Source organism: Lepisma saccharinum, chromosome 18 (genome assembly GCF_977018435.1).
Source record: "Lepisma saccharinum chromosome 18, izLepSacc3.1, whole genome shotgun sequence".
Taxonomy (NCBI): domain Eukaryota; kingdom Metazoa; phylum Arthropoda; class Insecta; order Zygentoma; family Lepismatidae; genus Lepisma; species Lepisma saccharinum.
In genome coordinates, this window is record NC_139246.1 from 17663469 (window position 1) to 17675005 (window position 11537).

The following is an 11537-nucleotide window of genomic DNA, read 5'->3' on the forward strand; positions in this document are numbered from 1 at the left end:
GTGTAGTCTAGCTGCACACGCGGCCGTGTGCAGATCGTGTTTTCGCGTTCGCTGTTTTCCGTGTGGCAGGTAAGGCAAAATACTCTTGAGTAGAATTGAGTAAGCACTGTTTTGGAGTACGTACATGCTAATTGAGAAAGACTAGAAGGAATACAAACATGCCGGTACAGAGACAAAATACGCTGACATTTATTTTTTGTAGTGTAAAATCTAGACCTACTTCGCTGGATTTACATAAGTGGCTTCATAACACGTACGGTGTGACATCGAACCAAGTTCAAAGCTTTGAAATTGATTACTATCAAAACTGTGTATTTGTGAAATTTGTAACGAGAGTTGTGGGTGAGCGATTATTAAATGATTATGGAGCTGAAGTGCCCTATTATGATGCAGACGGACGGCATAAAATAGATGTGGAATAGGCAGACCAGCAGAGTGTTTTTGTAAGTGTGCATGTAGTGCCAGACGAATGAAGCCACGATGCGATTCATAATGTAATTAGTGAATACGGTGAAGTGCTGAACGTAAAGGAAGAGAAGTATTCAGAAGAACATATCTATAGAACACGATCGGGGCGCATTGTGTTTAAAATGGCCCTGCGGAAAGCAATCCCTTTGTACATTACCATACAAGGAGACAGGTACTGGGTAACTTATTCTGGTTAAGTATGTACATGCAGCAGGTGTGATTTGGAGGGACACAACTTCTCAGAATGCCCCTCGCGACGACCCCGCATCAATAGAACTGGAAGAGTCCCTGTTAATTTGACCACTGGAACAACCCCTATGGTATACCAAACAACCTACAGTACTTCAAGTACTGACAAGACCCCAAAACTCGAATACAGTTAATATCAAACGACCCAAGCCAAAAGAAGAGCACCAACAAAGACAAACACAACGAACAACAAGGTGAAAGTGTAGGTGAAAATGAAGAGAGTAGCCAACTTTCCAGCTCCAACTCCAACCCCTTAACAACACTAGACAGACCTGACAAGGTACAACACACCTCAGGAATTCCCTCACAACTCGGAAATGAAGCAGACAAGAAGATAGAATTCCAGAAAGTAGAAACCTACAGAAGATGGATCCGGGGATGAATCGAAAACAAAGGATTAATTTCCGGCAATTAACACGGATAAAGGACAACGACACTCTTCAAGACACAAGCGATCCAGACCACGATTCGTCCCGCCAATAAGCAAGAAGAAAAAACCCGGGGGAGCTGTGCCTCAACATCCACAGGTACCTGGGGAGGCCTGAGTCAACATCCATGGGTATCTGCACTAACAGAAGAAAGGAAGGAGTGACCACCCCTAGTGTAGGATCCAAAGTTATTTGTCGTGTGCGTCATAGAAAAAAGAAGAAAAATACTGCAGGTGTACATTCTACAATATTTCCTCGACAGAGTGGAGTAGATACTGACAACACTAATCTAGATTATAAACAGGTTAGTTAGAAACAAATTTAGGCAATGTACCTAAAGGTAACAGTGCTAATAGTACTAAACTTTCCCCAAACTGATTTTGTGGACAGAGTAGTAATGTTGAGGAGGTTAAGTAATTTTTGTAAGAGTGGAATGATTGTGGATATACGAAGGGCTTTTGATAGGGGACTGATAGGTATGATAGAGTGATCGAGTCTTTTTTTATATATAAGTTCCTTTTTTTGTAAAGAAGGTCAACGATTTGTACCACTCTGTTCCATTTCCTTGATGTGGTACATTTTTCATCTATGGGTCGTATTGTATTGTGGTGAAAATGTCGGGTATAATGGTTACAAGGAGAGCCTTGGCAATAAGGGGGATACAGCGTCCCTGATAACATGTAGGACGATTGCAATAGATATGTTTACAACACTCCGAATAGGCAAGATTAACTTTAACAAACTCCAAAACATGAATAAACAAGAGGCGCTGGGTGACTTTATCCAGTCGTCTCTCGATATAGCGCTCCTCCAGGAAGTTCAAGTGACAAATTTTGAGCTGCCCCCATCTATAGTACTGTATAATAATGCAAATTGTCAGGCAACGGGGACTGCCCTTCTAATGAAAAACATTGTGCCGATCACTAACGTTGTGTGTCACCCTAACGGGAGAATTATATGTGCGAAAGTGGCAAATGTTTGGATTATGCAATATATATGCCCCATCAAGTACAAATCAGAGACCACAGATGAACAATTGTTTTGCGACAGATTTGGCGGCTGAACTACAAGGTGTAAAGAAACATATAATTTATGGCGGCGACTTCAATTGCGTCTTGCTTCCACAAGATCAACGTCCTGGTTATGCCACATCTAATTCCCTCCAAAAATTGGTGTCTGGTTTTAAATTGGTGGACGTTTGGACAGAGAAATATTTTGATAAGCAGGAGTACACTTATATTAGAGACAATTGTACGTCCCGCCTGGACCGCCTGGCAGTGATAATGGAAATTAACATTGATCTTCCCTTAGTGCCTAGGGGATATGGGTATTGGAAACTGAATACGTCCATCCTGTCTGATGATGAATTTAAACGAGCATTTCATGAGCAATGGAGACTTTGGGAGGCGCTTCGCCTTCGACATACTGACATCCTTCGTTGGTGGAATGAAATTCTAAAATCGACAGTTAAACGTTTCTGTATATCATTCTGTAAAGAGAGGTCTCGTGACTGGAATAATAAAGATCACTTTTATTATCGTGTGTTGCGTGAATTAATAGAAGAAGCATCGGCAGGACGACCGGTTCATACGGAAATTAAACGTATACAAGCAATACTCTTAAACATGACCGCCCACAAACGTATGGGTGCAAAAATTCGAAGTAGACTCCCTCAGTTTGACCCTGAAGAAGCTGTATCGATTAGTCACGTGATACAAGAATGACCAAATGCACAACGGAAACTCGTTACTGAACTTGCAGATGGAGCGGGTAATAAAATCATAGCACCTAAGGACATACAATGTACAATATATGATGATAGAACTAAGCTTGATGAGGATTTCACATTCGAAGAAGTATATAAAGCGGTGAAAGCGGCAAAGCCTTTCTCCGCCCCTGGTGTGGATTGGCTTCCTACATGCTTCTTTCAAACATTTTGGACGCTAGTGGGGATATCCCTTATCCATGTTGGCTTTTTGTATTTCCCTAAGTCCCCTGCTTGCCTCTTTGGAAGCACGGTTACAAGGAATAACTATTCTGTCAAAGTCGCTAAAAGTTTTAGCTTATGCGGATGATGTCAGCATTTTAGTTCAGTCACCTGTTGATGTGGACACGGTTCATAAACTAACGACGGAATTTGGGGTGTATTTTTTACGCCTTCTTTGCAAGGAATGATACAAGTAAATTATGATCGAGTGATTGGGAGTGTAAAAGCAGTGCTACAAATTAATAAGTTTCGAAACATTAGCTTGCAATCACGAGTCACGTTTGTTAATGTATATGCTCTTTCGAAAGTGTGGTTTATAGCCAAAATACTTCCGATGCGAATGCTTGATGTAACAAAGCTGAAAAGTGCAGTGAACTGGTTTGTGTGGAATGGGCAGCTGTTACGTGTCAATCACGAGACCTTGTGTTTACATAATGCTGGGGGAGGCTTGAATCTTGCACACGTGCACCACAATAGCCAGGTGCTCCGCATTGAAGCGGACATAGAGACGATGATTCAGAGTCCTGATAGCCTTACTAGTCATGTTCTTCGAGACTGCTTGGTCCATATACAGTTGGATTCCCCCATAAACGTGATTAACCTCCCCCACAACCTTAGGTACCTCCGTGATACCTTAGTAGAGATCTGCTATGGCTTATTACAAACTCCTACCCTGCCTGTTCCAGTGGCGTCGCAAATGTACAGAGCAATGCGTGTAGCGTCTCAACAGGCGGTTAAAATAGTTGCAAGACACCCGGAAGCTCGTTGGCCTGTGGTGTGGAAAAATATACAGGCGAGGCATCTCTCAACAAGAATACGATCGTCGTGGTTCGTTATAGTGCATCAAATACTGCTGACTCGAGTGAAACTCTATGATCTGCATATGGCAGATTCATCACTATGTTTAATACGTAACGTGCCTGATAGTTTAGTGCATAAGCTCAGTGAATGCCTAATAACCTTTACGTCATGGAAATATGTTGCGAAACTCGTAAGTGTCATCTGTCGTACTAATGAGAAGAATATTACAATTGATCATCTTCTGTTTCACAATTTTAGTTATTACCCAAAAAATAAACAAAACAGTGTATTGTGGTTACTGGGGCACTATGCTTGGTTTGCTTCTACTTATCAGCAACTTGACTTTCATGAACAGTTTGTACATTACTTAAGGCACACATCTCAAAATATGTCGGCAAACAAAAAGAACAATGTCTATGCAAATTTCCTAAATGTAATATATTCTAGTTTGTATTAACCTGTATAGTAATCATGTAAAGTTTGTTATAATCAGATGTAAATAGTATACAGGGTGGCTCAATAAGTCACTTAACACCCCCAGTACAACGCCACTGCGGCATGGAACTTGAAAATGGCGGTGACCAATCGTTATCAGGCCAAGGGGGAACCACATTGACGTCACCCGCATGGTCGGCAGCCATCTTGATGTCCGCCATCTTGAATTGAACTTCAGAAATTTAAATGGGAAGGGGGTCGTGCGACATATCAAAATGGGCTAGAATTTCACCAGGAAAACAACTGTGACATTTGTTTTCACCTAACTTTAATTGTTGCAGAGTTAACAATACCACAAAGTTATGGCTCAATAAGTCACTTAACACCCCCAGTACAAGGCCACTGCGGCATGGAACGTGAAAATGGCGATGACCAATCGTTGCCTGGTCAAGGGGGAACCACACTGACGTCACCCGCATGGTCAGCAGCCATCTTGAAGCCCGCCATCTTGAATTCAACTTCAGAAATTTAAATGGGAAGGGGGTCGTGCGACATATCAAAATGGGCTAGAATGTCACCAGGAAAACAACTGCGACATCTGTTTTCACCTAATTTTAAATTTAAGGGCGATTTCCGCATGGGAGAGTGACAAGTCCTTTCCTTTTTGCTTAAATGTTTATTGTTCAAATAATCGTTAGTATGTGATTATGTGGTATTTATTGTTAGACCAATCACTGAAAATGTCCGGATATTGACTTACCGGTATGTACATATCTTGTAGTATTGGTTGGCATGGGAATTACGATTGTGTTTTGTCTTTACATAAAAGTTTAAAAGAGTGATGATGTGAATTGATCGTGTCAAGAGTAGCATATTTCCTTTTTCACTGATCTCAACGAAAATGCCACTAACACGTGAGGAACGGATTGCCATCATATTAATGTCAGGGGAGAGAAGTACGCGTGACATTGCCGCAGACTTCAATAACCGCAATCCTGCAAGACAACCGGTGTCACATGTGGCCGTCAGCCAGTTGCTGGCAAAGTTCCAAGATACTGGATCTGTGGATGACAAGCCGCGACATGGACGTCCGAAAACAGCCACGGATGAGGGTACTGCTGTAGCGGTATTGGCATCATTTGCAAAGTCCCCAACCCGTAGCACACGGAGACTGGCGCTGGAAAACGGTGTCAGCAGGGGTTCAATTCAAAGGATTGTACGTGACCACCACTGGCATCCGTATAAGATACAGCTGCAGCAGCACCTTAGTGAGGACGATGCAGACAGGCGTTTGCAGTTTTGTGAGTGGGCTATAGCACAACTGCAACGTGACCCTGCCGTCGGTAGCAAGATTCTGTTCAGTGATGAGGCTAATTTTTATGTGTCGGGAGAGGTGAATAAGCAAAATCTGCGGTACTGGTCACCCGAAAATCCACATTGGACAGATCCCAGCAAGGTGACGGGAGGCGGGAAGCTAATGGTGTGGTGTGGTACTTGGGGTTCCAGACTTGTTGGTCCATTTTTCATTGAGGGCAACTTAAATGCAGAGGGCTACTTGCTTCTGCTACGGGAGCAGATCTTACCATCCTTACTGTCCAAGGATGGGAGCTATCCTGAATGGTTCCAGCAAGATGGTGCTCCACCGCACTATGGGATGATAGTCCGTCAGTACCTGGATCAACAATTCCCTCACCACTGGATTGGTCGCCGAGGGACTGTGGAATGGCCTGCACGCTCACCTGACCTGACACCATTGGACTTTTACCTCTGGGGACACCTGAAAGCCATGGTGTATGCTACGAAAATCAGGGATCTGGCCCACTTGCGCACACGCATTGTGGATGCCTGTACTGCAATAACTCCTGAGGTTCTTCAGAATGTGGTAAGGTCATGGGAGAGACGATTACACGTGTGTGTTGCGCAAGAGGGACGTCATATTGAGCATGTGTTATAACTTTGTGGTATTATTAACTCTGCAACAATTAAAGTTAGGTGAAAACAAATGTCACAGTTGTTTTCCTGGTGAAATTCTAGCCCATTTTGATATGTCGCACGACCCCCTTCCCATTTAAATTTCTGAAGTTGAATTCAAGATGGCGGACATCAAGATGGCTGCCGACCATGCGGGTGACGTCAATGTGGTTCCCCCATGCCGCAGTGGCCTTGTACTGGGGGTGTTAAGTGACTTATTGAGCCACCAGGTATATAAAAAAGTGGTTAGCACAACGCGGTGCGACGCCAAGGGTCCCGGGTTCGAATCCCGCCGGGCTTGGTTGTTTGTGAATGTATATTCACCGTTTTCATCATTTCATCACTCATCCCCATCTTCGCAAATTAGCCAAGAGGCACAAAACGCGAAGTAAAATAAACTAATTCAATCAATAACTGCAATACTACTAAGTAAAATGTTTTTTCGTGGCTGCACAAAATAGGTTGTCAAAGTGAATGCCAATGTTACTACACGATATAAATGAATCGTGTGTTTCAAAACTCAAGGAATATTAATAGTGCTTCTATTTCTAAGTTTGAACCATTTTACTTCTATTGAATTTTTACTCGTTTGTTAAAATTCTACATAAAACAACAAGACTTACTTGCACATGCTGCTTCTTGACCCTGGCTGGCTTCAGATTTGACGCAGATCGTTCTCTAAATTTTTCTTTTTTGTTTTTTTCTTTCTTTTTCATTTTTTTCTTTTTTGGGTATACCATCACGAACTGGAGTAGCACTCCTTAAGAGGTGGACTGACCATACCTCCCATCCTGGGCTTTTTGAGCCCCCTACGGATCTCGAGGGCCTCATGGGTTCTGTAGGGCCCAATTTGGCCTTTTAGGTTCCTTTTTGCCCCTTTCAGGGCCCCACAGGGTCCTTTTGAGGACCCCCGGTACCCCTTAGAGCCCCCAAATGCCCCTAGGGAGAAAGTCAGCACTGCAGAAGAGATCCTGGACAATGGGGGAGTCCAGGTCGGAGGGGGGCGTGGGGTACCTTCATGCCTTCCGCCCTCCTTCCTGCCAAATCCCCCCTCCACGTAGGAATGAACCCCCCAGAGTTCCCGGACGCCGTAGTGATGGTGCAGCAGAAGAGGATCTAGGGATTAACCCGCCGTAGTGAGCGCAGAAAGGGACGAGAGAGGCACACACACACGCACATGCACGCACGCACACACATACAGGCACACAAAAAAGAAAATACTACGAGTTATTAAACTAAGAACTGAGGGGGCAATTGGAGGGTGAACTACGGTGACTGCGGCCGCCATACAGCAGCCAGAGATCACCCTTATATACTAATGGTGTCTCCGGCTGCCATACAGCAGCCAGAGATCACCCCTATATACTAATGGTGTCTCCGGCCGCCATACAGCAGCCACAGATCACCCTTATATACTAATGGTGTCTCCGGCCGCCATACAGCAGTCAAAGATCACCCTTATACACTAATGGTGTCTCCGGCTGCCATACAGCAGCCAGAGATCACCCCTATATACTAATGGTGTCTCCGGCTGCCATACAGCAGCCACAGATCACCCCTATATACTAATGGTGTCTCCGGCCGCCATACAGCAGCCACAGATCACCCTTATATACTAATGGTGTCTCCGGCCGCCATACAGCAGCCAGAGATCACCCTTATATACTAATGGTATCTCCGGCTGCCATACAGCAGCCAGAGATCACCCCTATATACTAATGGTGTCTCCGGCCGCCATACAGCAGCCAGAGATCACCCTTATATACTAATGGTGACTCCGGCCGCCATGTAGCAGTCAGAGATCACCCTTATACACTAATGGTGTCTCATGCCGCTCTGACAGCCGGAGATCACCCTTAAATATAACACAGGCATAAAAACCCACGTACTTAGCAATAGCGGTAACACGGAAACCCTATGAGTGGAGATAGTCTTTCTGTAACAGCATGTTTAGGCCAGCCTTGTCACCGTTCTCCCTTCTCTCTCGTTGCCAGGTGAAACTCATGTAATCATAAAGATGAGTGATTGTGGTGGATAATCCCGGCCTGGGTTACATCCCCCACGGACCATTCACCCCTCTGCAGTGCTGGTTCCTCGCCCCCTTTAACCCTCCCCACCATACCCCTTTCTCCTAACCGCTAGTCGACCCTTAAGAAATGTACTCCAATTTTTCCTTATCCCAATAACTGGCCTCTTGTCGGGGGAGGGTTTTCAAAATTTAGACATCGTGTGTGCCAGTTTTTTTTTTTGTGGAACCTGCAAGAGATAGATAGCATTCATTTTATCCATGTTTGTGGAATACTGAAAAATAATGTAAATGAGCAGTTTGAAATTTGAGAATTTCCTAAAACTATCCATTTGGCCACCTCTCCTGAAAATTAAAGGAGATGCCCCACACAATTATTCTTTTACAGTAAATTAGAAACAAAATAAGTTGGGACATCTTTTCCCACATGAAATTAATGGGGCACGACTCCATTCTCTCAAAAGAGGCATTTGTCCCTTTGTCTAAGGAGAGATGCCTCGCTCTGTCGTGCTCGTTGAAACGACGACATGCGTTGATATCGTAGGAAGAAATTTCAAAATGAAGCTAAATTAACCATTACTTTAGAAGTGTAACTGTAAATAAAACGTTCATCTTTTACTCTTGAGGTAGAAAAGTGATGCAACTTATCTTTTGCCTCAGTAATTTAAAAAGATAAAAGATGCGCCAACACAGATTCCACACGCGATAACGTTCAGGCTGCACTCGAGATCAACGATTAACTTTTAGTTTAAAAAACCCAAAATTTCAAAAACAAATTATTCAAGGATCCATTTAAATATCTGTGACTGTTCTCACTCGTACTCAAGCTGTACTTGGAACACAGTTTGCGATAAATGAAGATATTTCGAAAGAAAACCACACAACCATTCAATTGAATGCTCTACAATGAATTCTAAACAGATTTTTTTTATACCATTTGGTATATCGTAGATATCGTAGCAGGTTTTCAAAATTAGAGGAATTTGCATGACTGATTCCTTAAGTCAAGGGATGTCTCAACAAAAAATTCTCTATAACATTAAATGAGAAATTTGTGGGGTCATTGTATTAAAATTTTGCATTTCGTACATAAACGTTTAAAATATAGCGAAGAGAATTACTTGCCAACGAAACAAATGCAAGCAATAAATAAATTTTCTGTTCATGTCCTCAGCGTGTCTTTTAATCTTTTAAGATACTTACACCATATCTAATCTGCTATATTTCACAAAATTATTGAACATGTTAACACTAAGCTTGCTGCAAAATCAACAGTAAACTAAATTTGCAATTTTAGAGAGAATATGGAATAAATTGTACTTACCAACCATTTATGACTTTTCTTCTCGCAACATGCAACACTTGGGAGTCTGACTGTCTTCACAGTGCCAACTGACTGTCACGGTGCCCACTGACTGTCGTCACAGTGTCCATTGACTGTCGTTCATGAGTCGTCCATGCCTCTGAAAAGTACAAGGTGAAACACATAGAACCAAATACTGCAATGTTATTTAGTAACAACTGAAGCTAAATGTATATAGAAGTTAACATCCGTGAGACCAGAGGGGCAACTGAGGCACTCCTCCGAGGTCCCGCGCTACAGTGAACCCCGCTTTAGATATAGGGTAAGCAGGGGGAATTGGGAGGTATGTTCTTATAATGAAGCGGTGATACTTGTTTTAAGACGTTGGACCCAATTTATTATCTTGAGAACCTTCAATTACCATCCCATAAACACACTAATTTCTTTACCTCCTTATTTTATGCATTAAAAAATTAAAAAAGGAATTTACAACCCAATTACCCCCCTGGGCGTAATTTGGAGGTATACCTAAGAACTAACAAGATATTAGTGCTACAGTCTGTGGAAAAAAGGGTGTTAAAAAAGAAAGTAAAAACTACATTTTACACTCAGTTTTAATAGGAGAAAAAAAATATTTTTAAATTACAAATGTTTTTAAGAAAACTTTGCAATTTTCTTAAAACTAAATAAAACAATATTATCCCAGTATTCTAGGGCTTTGAAAAACCTACTGCTTACAGTTTATATATGTAGGTAAATGATAATACATACAGTAAATTTTTTGGTACAACTTAGAATTTTTTAGAGTATCTCAAAACTTTAAAAAAAAACATGTGGGTAATTGGGAGGTAGTTTGCTCCCCTCCTTAAACCCCTCCTTTAAAGTTCATGTATTAAGATTTTTAAAAATGCTTCATACTCCTTGGAGTATAATTACTTGTTTTAAGGCTAAAAATCAAACAATTCCCACTTGACAAAAGATTAGTGTTACATTTAGTTAAGGCAGGACAAACATAGTTTTTCACTTTTAAAGTCAGAAAAGTGCAGTATTGGAATCAATTCTTTTTTACTCGCTGGAGAACTGAAGCAAAATGCTGAAAAAATACAATTAGTGCCCAGTGAATAAGGCTATCATTCTATGTACTAGTTATTGTTTTATGACAATACAGGAAATTAATAAAAATAAAATAACATGATACCACCCAATTCCCCACGCTTACCCTAAAAGTTAATTGTTTGTGTGCGATTTATCAGGAATTTAGAGGAGGCTAGTGCTTTCACCTTGGTGTCATATCTAGATCTTTATTTTCATAGCTAGAAGCACCATTCTACCTTTGAGACCATCATGCATTCGTAGTAATGCAAGTGAACATTCGCACCCAAAAGTATCTCGGGAATCCCTGGTGCGTGAGAGAACGAAAGCAAATCTCTGTGCAAGTAGTAACTCAAGATGGCTCGATCAATAAACGCGTGAGAGGGAAAGGGATTGCGTGGAGGAGAAGAGCGACTGCAGCTAACATTTTCATTGATATCATAGTTTACCTGCTTCTAACAAGGCACTTCTCTTGGCAGGTTCTGTCACTGGGACATCTTATTTCGGATAGGAAGTCGAATTTAGTTGCATCATCCAGCATTTCTCGGTTGGTGAAGTGTGACAATGCCTGTGAAATAGAAATGGAATTTCGTGTACAATTCAATTCGTTCCCTGAACTTCCAATAACAACTGATATGTAAATCTAAATAAAAGTTTGTTTCTTTATCATCAAATACGCTAGTTGAACTGTGAAGTAAGGATCGAACCAATGCACTGTGTCTTCACCAAGAATCGAATCCGTTGTCTTGATTACAGGGGACATCTTTTTACTACTAT

The 11537-nt window shown here is 42.0% G+C and overlaps 1 long non-coding RNA gene across 1 annotated transcript; it reads right to left on the reverse strand.

Annotated features, from left to right (window-relative positions):
- Positions 1-8474: 8474 nt before the first annotated feature.
- Positions 8475-11260, reverse strand: LOC146002320 (uncharacterized). The gene is made up of 3 exons (XR_014443694.1): positions 11210-11260; positions 9690-9828; positions 8475-8595 (listed from the first exon to the last, which is right to left on the reverse strand). It is a non-coding gene; the product is annotated as an uncharacterized LOC146002320 (long non-coding RNA).
- Positions 11261-11537: the final 277 nt, after the last annotated feature.